Source organism: Carica papaya, chromosome 3 (genome assembly GCF_054855325.1).
Source record: "Carica papaya isolate Zhongbai chromosome 3, ASM5485532v1, whole genome shotgun sequence".
NCBI classification, from domain to species: Eukaryota; Viridiplantae; Streptophyta; class Magnoliopsida; order Brassicales; family Caricaceae; genus Carica; species Carica papaya.
In genome coordinates this window covers 28,901,012-28,916,184 of record NC_142311.1, presented here as the reverse complement: position 1 = coordinate 28,916,184, position 15,173 = coordinate 28,901,012, and the positions used below count along the sequence as shown (strand labels likewise).

The window sequence follows — 15,173 nt, the reverse complement described above, 5'->3', positions numbered from 1 at the left end:
ATTTCCAAAGAGGTTACCCATCCTAGTACTACTCTCACCCAAAAATGCTTAACTGCGGAGTTCTTATGGGATCTAGTGAATTAGTGCTGGTATGATCGTATTTGTTCCATTTTGCGCTGCAAATACATATACCCGTTCTCCTCCCCTCCCCCCTCCCGTCACTTTTTTGGCTGTGCGTGAACCCTGCCCCTCTGCTTCTAATTCTAATATCAAGCGAAATGCCCCGACGGCTTGACTCACGCCCAGAAGAATGGACCGCTCGTCGCACCTCATTTTTCGTTGTTATACTATTTAAGATGCTCGTAATGAGACTCTTATAACATGGTGGACTATAATTGAATGCACGAAAAATATTAACAAAAATGCCCTGACGCTGTGACTCACGTTTATGAATGAACCGACGAACCTTAGTTCTGGTCGCGCGTAACGTTTATTTCCTTGTGTGCAAAAAAACAAGTGCAACACGAAGACTTTCCAAGAGGTCAACCATCTTAGTACTACTCTCACTAAAGGACAGTTAACTGGAAAGTTCTTATGGGATTCGGTGCATTAGTGCTGGTCTGATCCCACCTGTCCCATTTCACACTACAAATGCATATGCCCCTTCTCCTTCCCTCCCCACTCCCATCATTTGTTTCACTTAATGGGCACACCTCACCTCTGCTTCTAGTTCTAATATCAAATGAAATGCCCATTCTAGTACTACTTTCGCTCAAGCACACTTAACTGCAGAGTTCTAATTGGATCCAGCGCATTAGTGATGGTATGATCGCACCCCTTTAATTTTGCGCTGCGAATAGATACACTCCTTCTCCTCCCCCCCCTCCTCATTTGTTTCCTATTGCGTTCACACTGCACCTCTACTTCTCGTTCCCATATCAAGTAAAATACCTTCGCGCCTTGACTCATATTTACGAATAAACCAACGGACCATAAATCCTATCGCGCGTAACGTCGAACGCCCCATCTACAAAAAAAATTGTGCAACACGAGGACTTCTCAGGAGGTCACCCATCCTACTACTAGATTTTAAAATTAGAAGTAGAGGTGAGGTGCGCGCACAGCGAAACAAATGACGAGAGGGGGGAGGAAAGGAGAAGGGTATCTTTATTTATAGCGCGAAATGAAACGAGTGCGATCATACCAGTACTAATTCACCGGATCCCATCAGAACTCCGCCGTTAAGCATTTTTAGACGAGAGTAGTACTAGGATGGGTGACCTCCTAGGAAGTCCTCATGTTGCACCTTTCTTTTTGCATACGGGGCATTAAATGTTACGCGAGACCGGAGCGACAATTCGCTAGTTCATTCGCAAACGTGAGTCACAGCACTGGGACATTTTGCTTAATATTTTTCATTTATTCTATTAAATTCCATCACGTGATAAGAGTGTTATTACGAGTATCGTACATAGTAGAACAACAAAAACAGAGTTGTGGCAGATGATCAATTCATATAAGAAGGAGTCGAGACGCCGGGGTATTTTGCTTGATATTAAAACAAGAAGTAGAGGTGAGGTGTGCCCGCACAGCGAAACAAATGATGAGAGGGGGGAGGGACGGAGAAGGGGCATATGCCCTTGTAGTGCAAAATGGTATGGGCTCGATAATACCAGCACTAATGCACCAATTCCCATAAAAATTCTGCAGTTAAGTATCCTTGGGTGAGAGTAGTACTAAGATGGTTGACCTCTTGGAAAGTCCTCGTGTTGCACTTATTTTTGTGCACACAAGAAAATAAATGTTACACACGACCAGAACCACGGTCTGTTGGTTCATTCACAAGCGTGAGTCGCGACGTTAGGGCATTTTGCTTAATATTTTTTGTGCATTCATTTATAGTCCACAACGTGATAAAGTGTCATTACGAGTAGCTTAGATAGTAGAATAAAAAAAACAAGGTGCGACGGACGGTCCATTCATTTGGGCACGAGTCGAGCCGCCAGAGCATTTCGTTTGATATTAGAATTAGAAGCAGATAGGTGAGGTGCGCGCACAGCGAAACCAATGACGGGAGGGAGGAGGGAAGGAGAAGGGGTATCTCTATTTGCAGTGCGAAATAGAATAGGTGCAATCATACCAGCACTAATTTGTCGGATCCCATCAGAACTCCGCAGTTAAGCATTTTTAGGCGAGAGTAGCACTGGGACGGGTGAACTCCTTGAAATTTCTCATGTTGCACCGTTCTTTTTGTAGATGGGGTGCTAAATGTTACACGGCACTAGAGTGACTGTTAGTTGGTTCATTCGCAAACGTGAGTCACGGTGCCAGGGCATTTTGCTTAATATTTTTTATGCATTCAATTAAAGCCCATCACATGATAAAAGTATTATTATGAGCATCGTACATAGTAGAATAACAAAAATAGAGGTGCAACAGACAATCCGTTCACATGGGCATGAGTCGAGGCGCCGGGGCACTTCGCTTGATATTAGAACTAGAAGCAAAGGTGAGGTGTGCGCGTACAGCGAAACAAATAACGGGTGGGAAGGAGAAGGGGCACATGCATTTGTAGTGGGGAATGGGAAAGGTGCGATAAGACCAGCACTAATGCACCGAATCCCATAGGAACTTTGCAGTTAAGTGTCCTTTGGTGAGAGTAGTTCTAAGATGGTTGATCTCTTGGAAAGTGCTTGTGTTGTACCTATTTCTTTGCACATGAGGTAATAAACGTTACACGCGATAACCATAGGTTTATTCGTAAATGTGAGTCACGGTATCAAGGCATTCATTTAAAGTCCACCACGTTATAAGAGTCTCATTACGAGCATCTTATCATGTACAACAATAAAAAATGAGGCGCGGCGAATGGTCATTTCATCTGGGTGCGAGTCGAGCTGCTAACGCATTTTGCTCGATATTAGAATTATAAGCAGAGGTGTGGGGTGCCTGCATAGTTAAAAAAATGACGGGAGGGTAGAGGGAAAGAGAAGGGGTATATGTATTTGCAACGTGAAATGGAACGGGTGCGATCATACCAGCACTAATTCACCGGATTCCATCAGAACTTCATAGTTAAGCATTTTTGGGCAAGAGTAGTACTAGGATGGGTGACCTCTTGGGAAGTCTTTGTGTTGCACCCTTCTTTTTGCATACAGGAGATTAAACCTTACGTGAGACCGGAGCGACGGTCTGTCGGTTCATTTGCAAATGTGAGTCACAGCGCGAGGGCTTTTTTCTTAATATTTCTCGTGCATTCAATTAAAGTCCGTCACGAGCACAAGTACTATTACGAGTATCTTACATAGTAGAACAACGAAAACAGTGGTCCGGCAGGGGATCCGTTCAAATCGGCATGAGTCGATGTGCTTGGGCATTTCTTTGATACTAGAACTAGAAGTAGAGGTGAGGTGTGCGCGCACAGCGAAATAAATGGCGGGATGAGAGGGGGAAGGAGAAGGGGTGTATTTATTCGCAGTGCGAACTAGAACGATTTTGATCATACCATAAATAATTCACCGGATCCCATCAGAACTCTGTAGTTAAGCGTGCTTAGGCGAGAGTAGTACTAGTATGGGTGAGATCCTAGAAAGTCCTCGTGTTGCACCCTTTTTTTTGCAAACGGGGCGTTAAACGTTACGTCGGACCGCAGCGATGGTTTGCTGGTTCATTCGCAAACGTGAGTCACGGCACTGTGGCATTTTGCTTAATATTTTTTGTGCATTTAATTAAAGCCCATCACGTGATAAGAGCATTATTACGAGTATCTTACATAGTATAACAACGAAAACAGAGGTGTGGCAGGCGATCCATTCATATTGGCATTAGTCGAGGCGCTGGGGTATTTTGCTTAATATTAGAACTAGAAATAGAGGTGAGGTATGAGCGTAAAGCGAAATAAATGACTGGAGGGGGAGGGAATGAAAAGGGGCACATGCATTTGTAGCGCGGAATGGGATGGGTGCGATCAGACCAACACTAATGCACTGAATCCCATAAGAACTTTACAGTTAAGTGTCCTTTGGTAAGAGTAGTATTAAAATGGTTGACCTCTTGGAAAGTCTTCGTGTTGCACCTGTTTTTTTGCACACAAAGAAATAAATGTTACACACGACCGAAAGTAAGGTTCGTTGGTTCATTCGCAAACGTATCTCACGGCATCAGGGCATTTTGGTTAATATTTTTTGTGCATTCATTTATAGTCCACCATGCTATAAGAGTCTCATTACGAGCATCTTACATAGTAGAACAACGAAACGAGGTGCGACGAGTAGTCCATTCATCTAGGCGTGAGTCGAGCCATCAGGGAATTTCGCTTGATATTAGAATTAGAAGCAAAGATGCGGGGTTCCCGCACAGCCAAAAAAATGACGGGAGTGGGGAGGGAATGAGAAGGGGTATATGTATTTATAGCGCGAAATGGAACATATGCGATCATACCGGCACTAATTCACTGGATCCCATCATAACTCCGCAATTAAGCATCTTTGGGCGAGAGTAGTACTAGGATGGGTGACCTCTTTGGAAGTTCTAGTGTTATACCCTTCTTTTTGCAGACGGGGCGTTAAACATTACACAGGATCGGAGCAATGGTTCCCTGGTTCATTCGCAAACATGAGTCACGACCTCGGACCATTTTGCTTAGTATTTTTCATGCATTCAATTAAAGCTCATAACGTAATAAAGAATACTATTACGAGTATCTTACATAGAAGAACAAAAAAAATAGAGGTGCAGCGGGTGATCCATTCATATGGGCATGAGTCGAGGCACCGGGGCATTTCGCTTGATATTAGAACTAGAAGGAGAGGTAAAGTGTGTGCGTACAGCGAAACAAATGACGGGAGGGGGGAGGGAAAGAGAAGGGGCACATCATTTGTAGCGTGGATTGGGATGGGTGCGATCAGACCAGCACTAATGCACTGAATCCCATAAGAACTTTGCAGTTAAGTTTCCTTTGGTGAGAGTAGTACTAAGATAGTTAACCTCTTGGAAAGTCCTCATGTTGCACCTATTTTTTTCCACACGAGGCAATAAACGTTACGCCCAATAGGAACAACGGTCTATCGGTTCATTTGTAAACGTGAGTCATGGCGTCGGGGCATTTTGTTTAATATTTTTCATGCATTAATTTATAGTCCACGACGTTATAAGAGTCTCACTACAAGAATCTTACTTAGTAGAACAACAAAAATGAGGTGCGACGTGCAGTCCATTCATCTGGGCATGAGTCGAGCCGCTGGGGCATTTTGCTTGATAGTAGAATTAGAAGCAGATCTGCGAGGTTCGTACACAGTGAAAAAAATGATAGGAGGAGGGAGGGAAGAAGAAGAGGTATATGTATTTGCAGTGCAAAATAGAACATATGCGATCATATCAGCATTAATTCATCGGATCCCATCAGAACTCCATAATTAAGCATTTTTGGGCGAGAGTAGTACTAGGATGGGTGACCTCTTTGGAAGTCCTCGTGTTGCACCATTCTTTTTGCAGATGGAGCGTTAAACGTTACACGAGACTAGAGCGATGGTCTGTCGGTTCATTCATAAATATGACTCACGGCACCGGAGTATTTTGCTTAATATTTTTGCACATTCAATTAAAGCCCATCACGTGATAAGAGTGTCGTTGCGAGTATCTTAAATAGTAGAATAACGAAAAACTAGGTTCGGTAGGCGTTCCAATCATATGGGCATGAGTCGAGGCACCGAGGCATTTCATTTGATATTAGAACTAGAAGCAGAGGTGAGATGTGCGAACAGCGAAACAAATGACGGGAGGGGAGAGGGACGGAGAAGAGGTATATGTATTTTTGGCACAAACCAAAACGTGTGCAATCATACCAGTACTAGTTCACCGAATCCTATCAGAACTATGCAGTTTAGGTGCAGAATGAAAGGGGTGCGATCATACAAGCACTAATGCACCAGATCCCATCAGAACTTCGTAGTTAAGTGTGTTTGGGCGAGAGTAGTACTGGGATGGGTGACCTCTTGGGAAGTCCTCGTGTTGCACTCATTTGTTTGCAGATGGGGCATTACGCGCGATTTGAACTATAGTCCACTGGTTTATTCGTAAATGTGAGTCAAGGCGCCAGGGCATTTTACTTGATATTAGAACGAGAAGCAAAGGTGCAGTGTGCACGCACAAGGAAACAAATGACGGGAGTGGGGGAAAAGGATAAGGAGTGTATGTATTTGCAGCGCAGAATGAAAAGGGTACGATCATACCAATATTAATGCACCGAATCCCATCAGAACTCTGCAGTTAAGTGTGCTCGAGCAAGAGTAGTACTATTGTGGGTGACCTCCTGGTAAGTCCTCGTATTGCACCCATTTTTTTTACAAATGGGGCATTTGACGTTACACGCGACTAGAACTATGGTCCGCTGGTTTATTCTCAAATGTGAGTCAAGACACCAGGACATTTTACTTAATATTAGAAGGAGAAGTAAAGGTGCAGTGTGCACGCACAAGGAAACAAATGACGGGAGGTGGAGGGAAGGAGAAGGAGTGTATGTATTTGCAGCGCATAATGAAAGGGGTTCGATCATACCAGCACTAATGCACCGGATCCCATCAGAACTCCGTAATTAAGTGTGCTTAGGCGAGAGTAGTACTAGGATGGGTGGCCTCCTGGGAAGTCCTCGTGTTGCAGCCATTTTTTTGCAGATGGGGCATTCGACATTATGCGTGACTGGAACTATGATCCGCTGGTTTATTCCCAAATATGACTCAAGACGCCGAGGCATTTTACTTGATATTAGAACGAGAAGTGGAGGTACAGTGTGCAGGCACAAGGAAATAAATGACGGGAGGGGTGAGGGAACAAGGAGTGTATGTATTTACAGTGCAAAATTAAACGGGTGCGATCATACCAGTACTAATGCACCGGATCCCATCAGATCTCCGATGTTAAGTTTGCTTGGGCGAGTTCTAGGAGTGGTAACCTATTAGGATGTCCTCATGTTGCACCTATTTTTTTATAGATGGGGCGTTTGACGTTACGTGCGACGGAAATTATGGTCCGCTGATCTATTCACAAATATGAGTCAAGGCACCGAGGTATTTTACTTAATATTAGAACAAAAAGCAGAGGTGCAGTGTGCACGGACAAGGAAACAAATGACGGGAAGTGGGGAGAAGGAGGAGTGTATGTATTTGCAACGCAAAATGAAAATGGTGCGATCATACCAGCACTAATGCTCCGGATCCCATCAGAACTTCGCAGTTAAGTGTGCTTGGGCGAGAGTAGTACTAGGATTGGTGACTCTTTGGAAGTCCTCATGTTGCACCTATTTTTTTGCAGATGGGGCATTCGACGTTACGCGCAACTTGAATTATGGTCCGCTGTTTAATCGCCAATATGAGTCAAGGCGTCGGGGCATTTTACTTGATATTAGAATGAGAAGCAGAGGTGCAATGTGCACACACAAGGAAATAGATGACAGGAGAGGGGGAAGGATAAGGAGTGTATGTATTTGTAGTGCAGAATGAAAAGGGTACGATTATACCTGCATTAATGCACCGTATCCCATCACAACTCTGTAATTAAGTGTGCTCGGGCGAGAGTAGTACTATTGTGGGTGACCTCCTAGGAAGTCCTCGTGTTGTACCCATATTTTTACAGATGGGGCGTTTGACGTTACACGCGACTGGAACTATGGTCAGCTAGTTTATTCTCAAATGTGAGTCAAGACGCTGGGACATTTTACTTGATATTAGAAGGAGAAGTAGAGGTGCAGTGTGCACGCACAAGGAAACAAATGACGGGAGGGGCAGGGAAGGAAAAGGAGTGTATGTATTTGCAGCGCAGAATGAAAGGGGTACGATGATACCAGCACTAACGCACCGGATCCTATCAGAACTCTGTAATTAAGTGTGCTTGGGCGAGAGTAGTACTAGGATGAGTGACCTCCTTAGAAGTTCTCGTGTTGCACCCATTTTTTTTCATATGGGATGTTCGACGTTACGCGCGACTGGAACTATGGTGCGCTGGTTTATTCCCAAATATGACTCAAGGCGCCAGGGCATTGTACTTGATATTAGAACGAGAAGTAGAGGTGCACTATGCACGCACAAGGAAATAAATGACAGAAGAGGGGAGGGAAGGAGAAGGAGTGTATGTATTTGCAGCGCAGAATGAAACGGGTGCGATTATACCAGCACTACTGCACCAGATCCCATCAGAACTCTGTTGTTAAGTTTGCTTGGGCGAGTGTTGTTCTAGGAGTGGTGACCTCTTAGGAAGTCCTCGTGTTGCACCTATTAATTTGAAGATGGGGCGTTCGATGTTACATGCGACGAGAACTATGGTCCGCTATTTTATTTGTAAATATTAGTCAAAGTACCAGGATATTTTACTTAATATTAGAACGAGAAACAGAGGTGTAGTGTGCACGCACAAGAAAACAAACAACGGGAAGTGGGGGTGAGGAGAAGGAGTGTATGTATTTGCAATGCAAAATAAAAATGGTGCGATCATACCAGTATTAATGCACCGAATCCCATCAGAACTTCGCAGTTAAGTGTACTTGGGCGAGAGTAGTACTAGGATTGGTGACCTCCTAGGAAGTCCTCGTGTTGCACCCATTTTTTTGTAGATAGGGCGTTCGATGTTACACGCAACTTGAACCATGGTCCGCTGGTTTATTCACAAATGTGAGTCAAGGCACTAGGACATTTTACTTGATATTAGAACGAGAAGCAGAGGTGCAGTGTGCACGCACAAGGAAAGAAATGACGAGAGGGGGAGGGAAGGATAAGGAGTGTATGTATTTGAAGCGTAGAATGAAAAGGTTATGATCATACTAATTTTAATGCACTGGATCCCATCAGAACTCCACAGTTAAGTGTTCTTCGGCAACAGTAGTACTATTATGGGTGACCTCTTGGGAAGTCCTCGTGTTGCACCCATTTTTTTTTACAGATAGGGCATTCGACGTTACACGCGACTGGAACTATGGTCCTCTGGTTTATTCTCGAATGTTAGTCAAGACGTTGGGACATTTTACTTGATTTTAAAAGGAGAAGTAGAGGTGCAGTGTGCACGCACAAGGAAACAAATGACGAGAGGGGGAGAGAAGGAGGAATGTACGTATTTACAGCGCAAAATGAAAGGGCTGCGATCATACCAGCACTAATGCATCGGATCCCATCAGAAATCCTTATTTAAGTGCGCTTGGGCGAGAGTAGTATTAGGATGGGTGACCTCCTAGGAAGTTCTCGTGTTACACCTATTTTTTTGCAAATGGGGTGTTCGACGTTACACACTACTGGAACTATGGTCCGCTGGTTTATTCGCAAATATGAGTCAAGGCGCCAAAGCATTTTACTTGATATTAGAACTAAAAGCAGCGGTGCAGTGTGCACGCTCAAGGAAACAAATGATGGGAGCGGGGAGGTAAGGAGGAGTGTATATATTTGCAGTGCATAATGAAAGGGATGTGATCATACCAGCACTAACGCACCGGATCCCATCAGAACTCCGTAGATAAGTGTGCTTGGGCGAGAGTAGCATTAGGATGGGTGACCCCCTAGGAAGTCCTCGTTTTGCACCTATTTTTTTGTAGACAGGGCGTTCGACGTTACGCGCGACTGAAGCTACTGTCAACTGGTTTATTCGCAAATGTTACTCAAGGCGTTGGGACATTTTACTTGATATTAGAACGAGAAGTAGAGGTGCAGTATGCACGCATATAGAAATAAATAATGGGAGGGGGAGGGAAGGAGAAGGAGTGTATGTATTTGCAGCCCGGAATGAAACGGGTGCGATTATACCAGCAATAATGCACCGGATCCCATCAGAACTCCTTAGTTAAGTGTGTTTGGGCGAGTGTTGTTCTAGGAGTGGTGACCTTTTGGGAAGTGCTCGTGTTGCACATATTTTTTTGCATATGGGGCGTTCGACGTTACGTGCGACTGAAACTATGGTCTTGTGGTTTATTCGTAAATGTGAGTCAAGGCGCATGGGCATTTTACTTGATATTAGAATGAGAAGCAGAGGTTCAGTATGCATACACAAGGAAACAAATGACGGGAGGGGAGGAAGGGGAAGGAATCTATCTATTTACAGCGCGAAATGAAACGGGTGCGATCATACCAGCACTAATGCACCAGATCCCCTCAGAACTCCGTAGTTAAGTGTACTTTGGCGAGAGTAGTACAAGAATGGGTGACTTCCTTGGAAGTCCTCATGTTGCACCCATTTTTTACAGTTGGGGCGTTCGACATTACGCGCGATTGGAACTATGGTCTGCTGGTTTATTCACAAATGTGAGTCGCCGTGCTGGGGAATTTTGCTTACTTTTTTGTGTGCACTCATTTATAGTCCACCATGTTATAAGAGAGTCATTACGAGCATCTTATATAGTAGAACAACAAAAAAGAAAGGTGTGGCAGGTGGTCCTTGAATCTGGGCATGAGTTTAGGTGCCGGGGTATTTTGCTTGATATTAGAACTTGAAACAGAGATGCAGTGTGCGCGTACAGCGAAAAAAATGACGGGAGAGGGGAGGAAGGGAGAAGGGGTATATGTATTTACAATGTGGAAAGGAATAGGTGTGATCATACCAACACTTATGCACCGGATCCCACCGAACTGTGCAGTTATGCATGCTTGGGTGAGAGCAGTACTAGGATCGGTTAACTCCTGAGAAGTCCTCGTCTTGCACTGTCTTTTTGCAAATGGGGCATAAAATGATACACGTGATCGGAGCCACAATCTGCTGGCGTGAGTTGGGTCGCCATAAAATTTTACTTACTATTTTTTCGTGCATTCATTTACAGTCTACCACGTGATATGAGTGTCATTACGAGCATCTTACATAGTAGAATAAAGAAAAATGAGGTACAGTGGGCGGTCCTTTCTTCTGAGCATGAGTCGAGACGTCGGGGCATTTCACTTGATATTAGAACTATAAACAGAGGTAAGGTGTGCGTGCACAGCGAAAAAAATGATGGGTGGGGGGAGAGAAGGAGAAGGGGTATATGTATTTGCAGCATGGAATGGAAGGGGTGCAATCATACTAGCACTAATACACCGAATCCCATCGAACTTTGTAGTTAAGCGTGCTTGGACGATAGCAGTACTAGGATGGGTGACCTCTTGGGAAGTCCTTGTGTTGCACCTGTCTTTTTGCGGACGCAGCGTCAAATGTTACTCGCGATCGGAGCGACAGTCCACTGGCATGAGTAGTGACATTGAAAAATTTTGCTTAATATTTTACGTGCATTTATTATAGTCCACCACGTGATAAGAATCTCATTACGAGAGTCTTACATAGTAGAACAACAAAAAAAGAGGCGCAGCGGGCCTCCGTTCTTCTAGGCGTGAGCTGAAGCGACATGGAATTTCGCTCTATATTAGAACTAGAAGTAGAGATGCGGTATGCCCACCCAGCGAAATAAATGATGGGAGGGGGAGGGAAGGAGAACGACTATATGTATTTGCAGCGGGGAATGGGACAGTTGCGATCATACAAACACTAATGCACAGGATCCCTTCAGAACTCTGTAGTCAAGCATGCTTGGGCGAGATTAGTTATAGGATGGGTGACCTCCTGAAAAGTCCTCATGCTGAACCTGTCTTTTTGTAGACGGGGTGTTAAACGTTAAGCGCGATCGGAGCCACAGTCTGCCGGTGTGAGTTGCGGGGCCTGAAAATTTTGCTTAATATTTTTTGTGCATTCATTTATAGTCCACCACGTGATAAGAGTGCATTACGAGTATCTTACATAGTATAACAATGAAAAAAGAGGTGCAGCAGGTGATCTGTTTATCCGGGCATGAGTCGAGGAACCGGGTTATTTCGCTTGATATTAGAACTAGAAACAGAGGTGTGGTGTGTGCGTACAATCAAACAAATGACGGGAGAGGGGAGGGAAGTAGAAGGGGTATATGTACTTGCAGCGTGGAATGGAAGGGGTACGTCATACCTGCACTAATGCACTCGATCCCATCGAATTTCGTAGTTAAGTGTGCTTGGGAGAAAGTAGTACTAGGATGGGTGACCTCCTGAAAATTCGTTGTGTTTCACTCGTCTTTTTGCTGACGGGACGTTAAATATTATGTGAGATCAGAGCCATTATCCCCGGAGTGAGTTGCGACGCCGAGATATTTTGCTTAATATTTGTCATGCATTCATTTATAATTCGCCACATGATAAGAGTGTCATTACGAGCATCTTACATAGTAGAATAACGAAAAACAAGGTGCAGCGGGTAGTCCGTTCATCTGGGCGTGAGTCGAGGCACCGGAGCATTTTTTTCTATATTAGAACTATAAGCAGAGGTGCGGTGTTCGCGGATAGGAAAACAAGTAACAGTGGGGGAAGGGAGGGAGAAGGGGTATATGTATTTATATAGCAAAATAAAAGATGTGCGATCATACTAGAACTAATGCACCAGATCCCATCGAACTCGGTAGTTGATCGTGCTTTGGCGAGAGTAGTACTAGGATGGGTGAACTTCTGGAAAGTTCTCGTGTTGCGCCCATCTTTTTGCGAATGGGGTGTTAAACGTTATGCGCGATAGGAGCCATAGTCCGCCAGTGTGAGTTGCGGTGCTAGAATATTTTGCTTAATATTTTTTGTGCATTCATTTATAGTCCACCACATGATAAGAGTGTCATTACGATCATCTTACATAGTAGAACAACGAAAAACGAGGTATGGCAGGTGGTCCATTTATGTAGCCGTGAGTCTAGGTGCCTGGACATTTCGCTTGATATTAGAACTAGAAATAGAGGTGTAGTGTGCACGCACAGAGAAATAAATAACGAGAGGGGGGAGGGAAGGAGAAGGGGTATATGTATTTGCAGCACGGAATGGAAGGGGTGCGATCATACCAACACTAATGCACCGGATCTTGTCGAACTCTGCAGTTAAGCGTGCTCTGGTGAAAGCAGTACTAGGATGGGTGACCTCCTGCGAAGTCCTCGTGTTCCACCTGTCCTTTTATAGATGGGGCATTAAATGTTACGCTTGACCGGAGCCACAGTCCGCCAGTGCGAGTCGCGGCATTGAGAGATTTTGCTAAATATTTTTCATGCATTCATTTATAGCCCATCACGAGATGAGAATGTCATTACGAGTATCTTATATACTAGAACAACCAAAATAGAGTTGTGGCAAGCAGTCTGTTCATCTAGGCATTTCACTTGATATTAGAACTAGAAATAGAGGTGCAGTGTGCGTGCACAACAAAATAAATGGCAGGAACGGAGAGGGAATGAGAAGTGGTATATGTATTTGCAGGGCGGAATGAAAGGGGTGCAATCATACAAGCACTAATGCATCGGATCCCATCGAACTTCGTAGTTAAACGTTCTTGGGTGAGAATAGTACTAGGATGGGTGACCTCCTGGGAAGTTCTCTTGTTGCACCGGAGCATTTTTTTCTATTTTAGAACTATAAGCAGAGGTGCGGTGTTCGCGCATAGCGAAACAAGTAACAGTGGGGGAAGGGAGGGAGAAGGGGTATATGTATTTATAGAGCAAAATAAAAGATGTGCGATCATACTAGAACTAATGCACCAGATCCCATCGAACTCGGTAGTTGAACGTGCTTTGGCGAGAGTAGTACTAGGATGGGTGACCTTCTGGGATGTTCTCGTGTTGCGCCCATCTTTTTGCGGATGGGGTGTTAAACGTTATGCACGATAAGAGCCATAGTCAGCCAGTGTGAGTTGCGGTGCCAGAATATTTTGCTTAATATTTTTTGTGCATTCATTTATAGTCCACCACATGGTAAGAGTGTCATTACGAGCATCTTACATAGTAGAACAGCGAAAAACGAGGTATGGCAGGTGGTTCGTTTATGTAGCCGTGAGTCTAGGTGCCCGGACATTTCACTTGATATTAGAACTAGAAATAGAGGTGTAGTGTGCACACACAGAGAAATAAATCACGAGAGAGGGGAGGGAAGGAGAAGGTGTATATGTATTTGCAACACAGAATGGAAGGGGTGCGATCATACCAACAATAATGCACCGGATCTTGTCGAACTCTGCAGTTAAGCGTGCTCTGGTGAAAGCAGTACTGGGATGGGTGACCTCCTCCGAAGTCCTCGTGTTCCACCTGTCCTTTTATAAATGGGGCATTAAATGTTACGCTTGAGCGGGAGCCACAGTTCGCTAGTGTGAGTCGCGGCATTGAGAGATTTTGCTAAATATTTTTCATGCATTCATTTATAGTCCATCACGAGATAAGAATGTCATTACGAGTATCTTATAGACTAGAACAACCAAAATAGAGTTGTGGCAAGCAGTCTGTTCATCTAGGCATTTCACTTGATATTAAAACTAGAAACAGAGGTGCAGTGTGCGTGCACAATAAAATAAATGGCAGGAACGGAGAGGGAATGAGAAGTGGTATATGTATTTGCAGGGCGGAATGAAAGGGGTGCAATCATACCAGCACTAATGCATCGGATCCCATCGAACTTCGTAGTTAAGCGTTCTTGGGTGAGAATAATACTAGGATGGGTGACCTCCTAGGAAGTCCTCTTGTTGCAATCGTCTTTTTACAGACGGGCGTTAAACATTATGCGGAACAGGAGATACGGTCCACTAGTTCATTTGCCTGCATGAGTCGTGGCGTCGGGGCATTTTGCTTAATATTTTTTCATGTATTAATTTATATTCCATTACAAGATAGAGTATTATTACGAGTATCTTGCTTAGTAGAACAATAAAAATAGAGGTGCGGCGGGCTATACGTTCATCTTGGTGTTAGTCGAGGCGCTGGGGCATTTCGCTAATTAGAACTAGAAGCAGAGGTGTAGTGTGCGCGCACAGTAAAACAAATGACGAGAGGGGTGAGGGAAGGAGAAGGGGTATATGTATTTGCAGTGTGGAATAGAAGTGGTGCAATCATACCAGCACTAATTCACAAGATCCCATCAGAACTCTGCAGTTAAGTGTGCTTGGGCGAGAGTAGTACTTGGATGGGTGACCACCTAGAAAGGCCTCGTGTTGTACCCATTCTTTTGCAGACGGGCCAGTAAATGTTACGTAAGACCGATCCATGGTTTGCAGGTTCATTCGCAAACGTGAGTCGCGGTACCAGGATATCTTTATTAATATTTTTTGTGCATTCATTTATAGTCCACTACGTGATAAGATTGTTCTTACGAGTATCTTACAAAGTAGGACAACAAAAACAGAGGTGTAGCGAGTGGTCCGTTCATCTGGGCATGAGTCGAGCGCATCTTAGATAGTAAGACAACAAAAATACA

At 44.2% G+C, this 15,173-nt stretch overlaps 16 pseudogenes; all 16 read left to right on the top strand.

Moving 5' to 3' along the window:
* The first annotated feature begins 1,130 nt into the window (after nucleotides 1-1,130).
* On the top strand, nucleotides 1,131-1,249 carry LOC148267918 (5S ribosomal RNA; annotated as a pseudogene).
* A 1,715-nt stretch (nucleotides 1,250-2,964) lies between these two features.
* LOC148267917 (5S ribosomal RNA) lies at nucleotides 2,965-3,083 on the top strand (annotated as a pseudogene).
* A 2,220-nt stretch (nucleotides 3,084-5,303) lies between these two features.
* Nucleotides 5,304-5,422, top strand: LOC148267916 (5S ribosomal RNA; annotated as a pseudogene).
* A 417-nt stretch (nucleotides 5,423-5,839) lies between these two features.
* LOC148267915 (5S ribosomal RNA) lies at nucleotides 5,840-5,958 on the top strand (annotated as a pseudogene).
* Nucleotides 5,959-6,481: 523 nt separating this feature from the next.
* Nucleotides 6,482-6,600, top strand: LOC148267914 (5S ribosomal RNA; annotated as a pseudogene).
* Nucleotides 6,601-7,119: 519 nt separating this feature from the next.
* On the top strand, nucleotides 7,120-7,237 carry LOC148267913 (5S ribosomal RNA; annotated as a pseudogene).
* Nucleotides 7,238-7,439: 202 nt separating this feature from the next.
* LOC148267912 (5S ribosomal RNA) lies at nucleotides 7,440-7,558 on the top strand (annotated as a pseudogene).
* Nucleotides 7,559-7,763: 205 nt separating this feature from the next.
* Nucleotides 7,764-7,882, top strand: LOC148267911 (5S ribosomal RNA; annotated as a pseudogene).
* A 530-nt stretch (nucleotides 7,883-8,412) lies between these two features.
* Nucleotides 8,413-8,531, top strand: LOC148267910 (5S ribosomal RNA; annotated as a pseudogene).
* An 850-nt stretch (nucleotides 8,532-9,381) lies between these two features.
* Nucleotides 9,382-9,500, top strand: LOC148267909 (5S ribosomal RNA; annotated as a pseudogene).
* Nucleotides 9,501-9,705: 205 nt separating this feature from the next.
* LOC148267908 (5S ribosomal RNA) lies at nucleotides 9,706-9,824 on the top strand (annotated as a pseudogene).
* Nucleotides 9,825-10,027: 203 nt separating this feature from the next.
* Nucleotides 10,028-10,146, top strand: LOC148267907 (5S ribosomal RNA; annotated as a pseudogene).
* An 806-nt stretch (nucleotides 10,147-10,952) lies between these two features.
* Nucleotides 10,953-11,070, top strand: LOC148267906 (5S ribosomal RNA; annotated as a pseudogene).
* A 2,136-nt stretch (nucleotides 11,071-13,206) lies between these two features.
* Nucleotides 13,207-13,324, top strand: LOC148267905 (5S ribosomal RNA; annotated as a pseudogene).
* Nucleotides 13,325-14,336: 1,012 nt separating this feature from the next.
* On the top strand, nucleotides 14,337-14,454 carry LOC148267904 (5S ribosomal RNA; annotated as a pseudogene).
* A 346-nt stretch (nucleotides 14,455-14,800) lies between these two features.
* LOC148267903 (5S ribosomal RNA) lies at nucleotides 14,801-14,919 on the top strand (annotated as a pseudogene).
* Nucleotides 14,920-15,173: the final 254 nt, after the last annotated feature.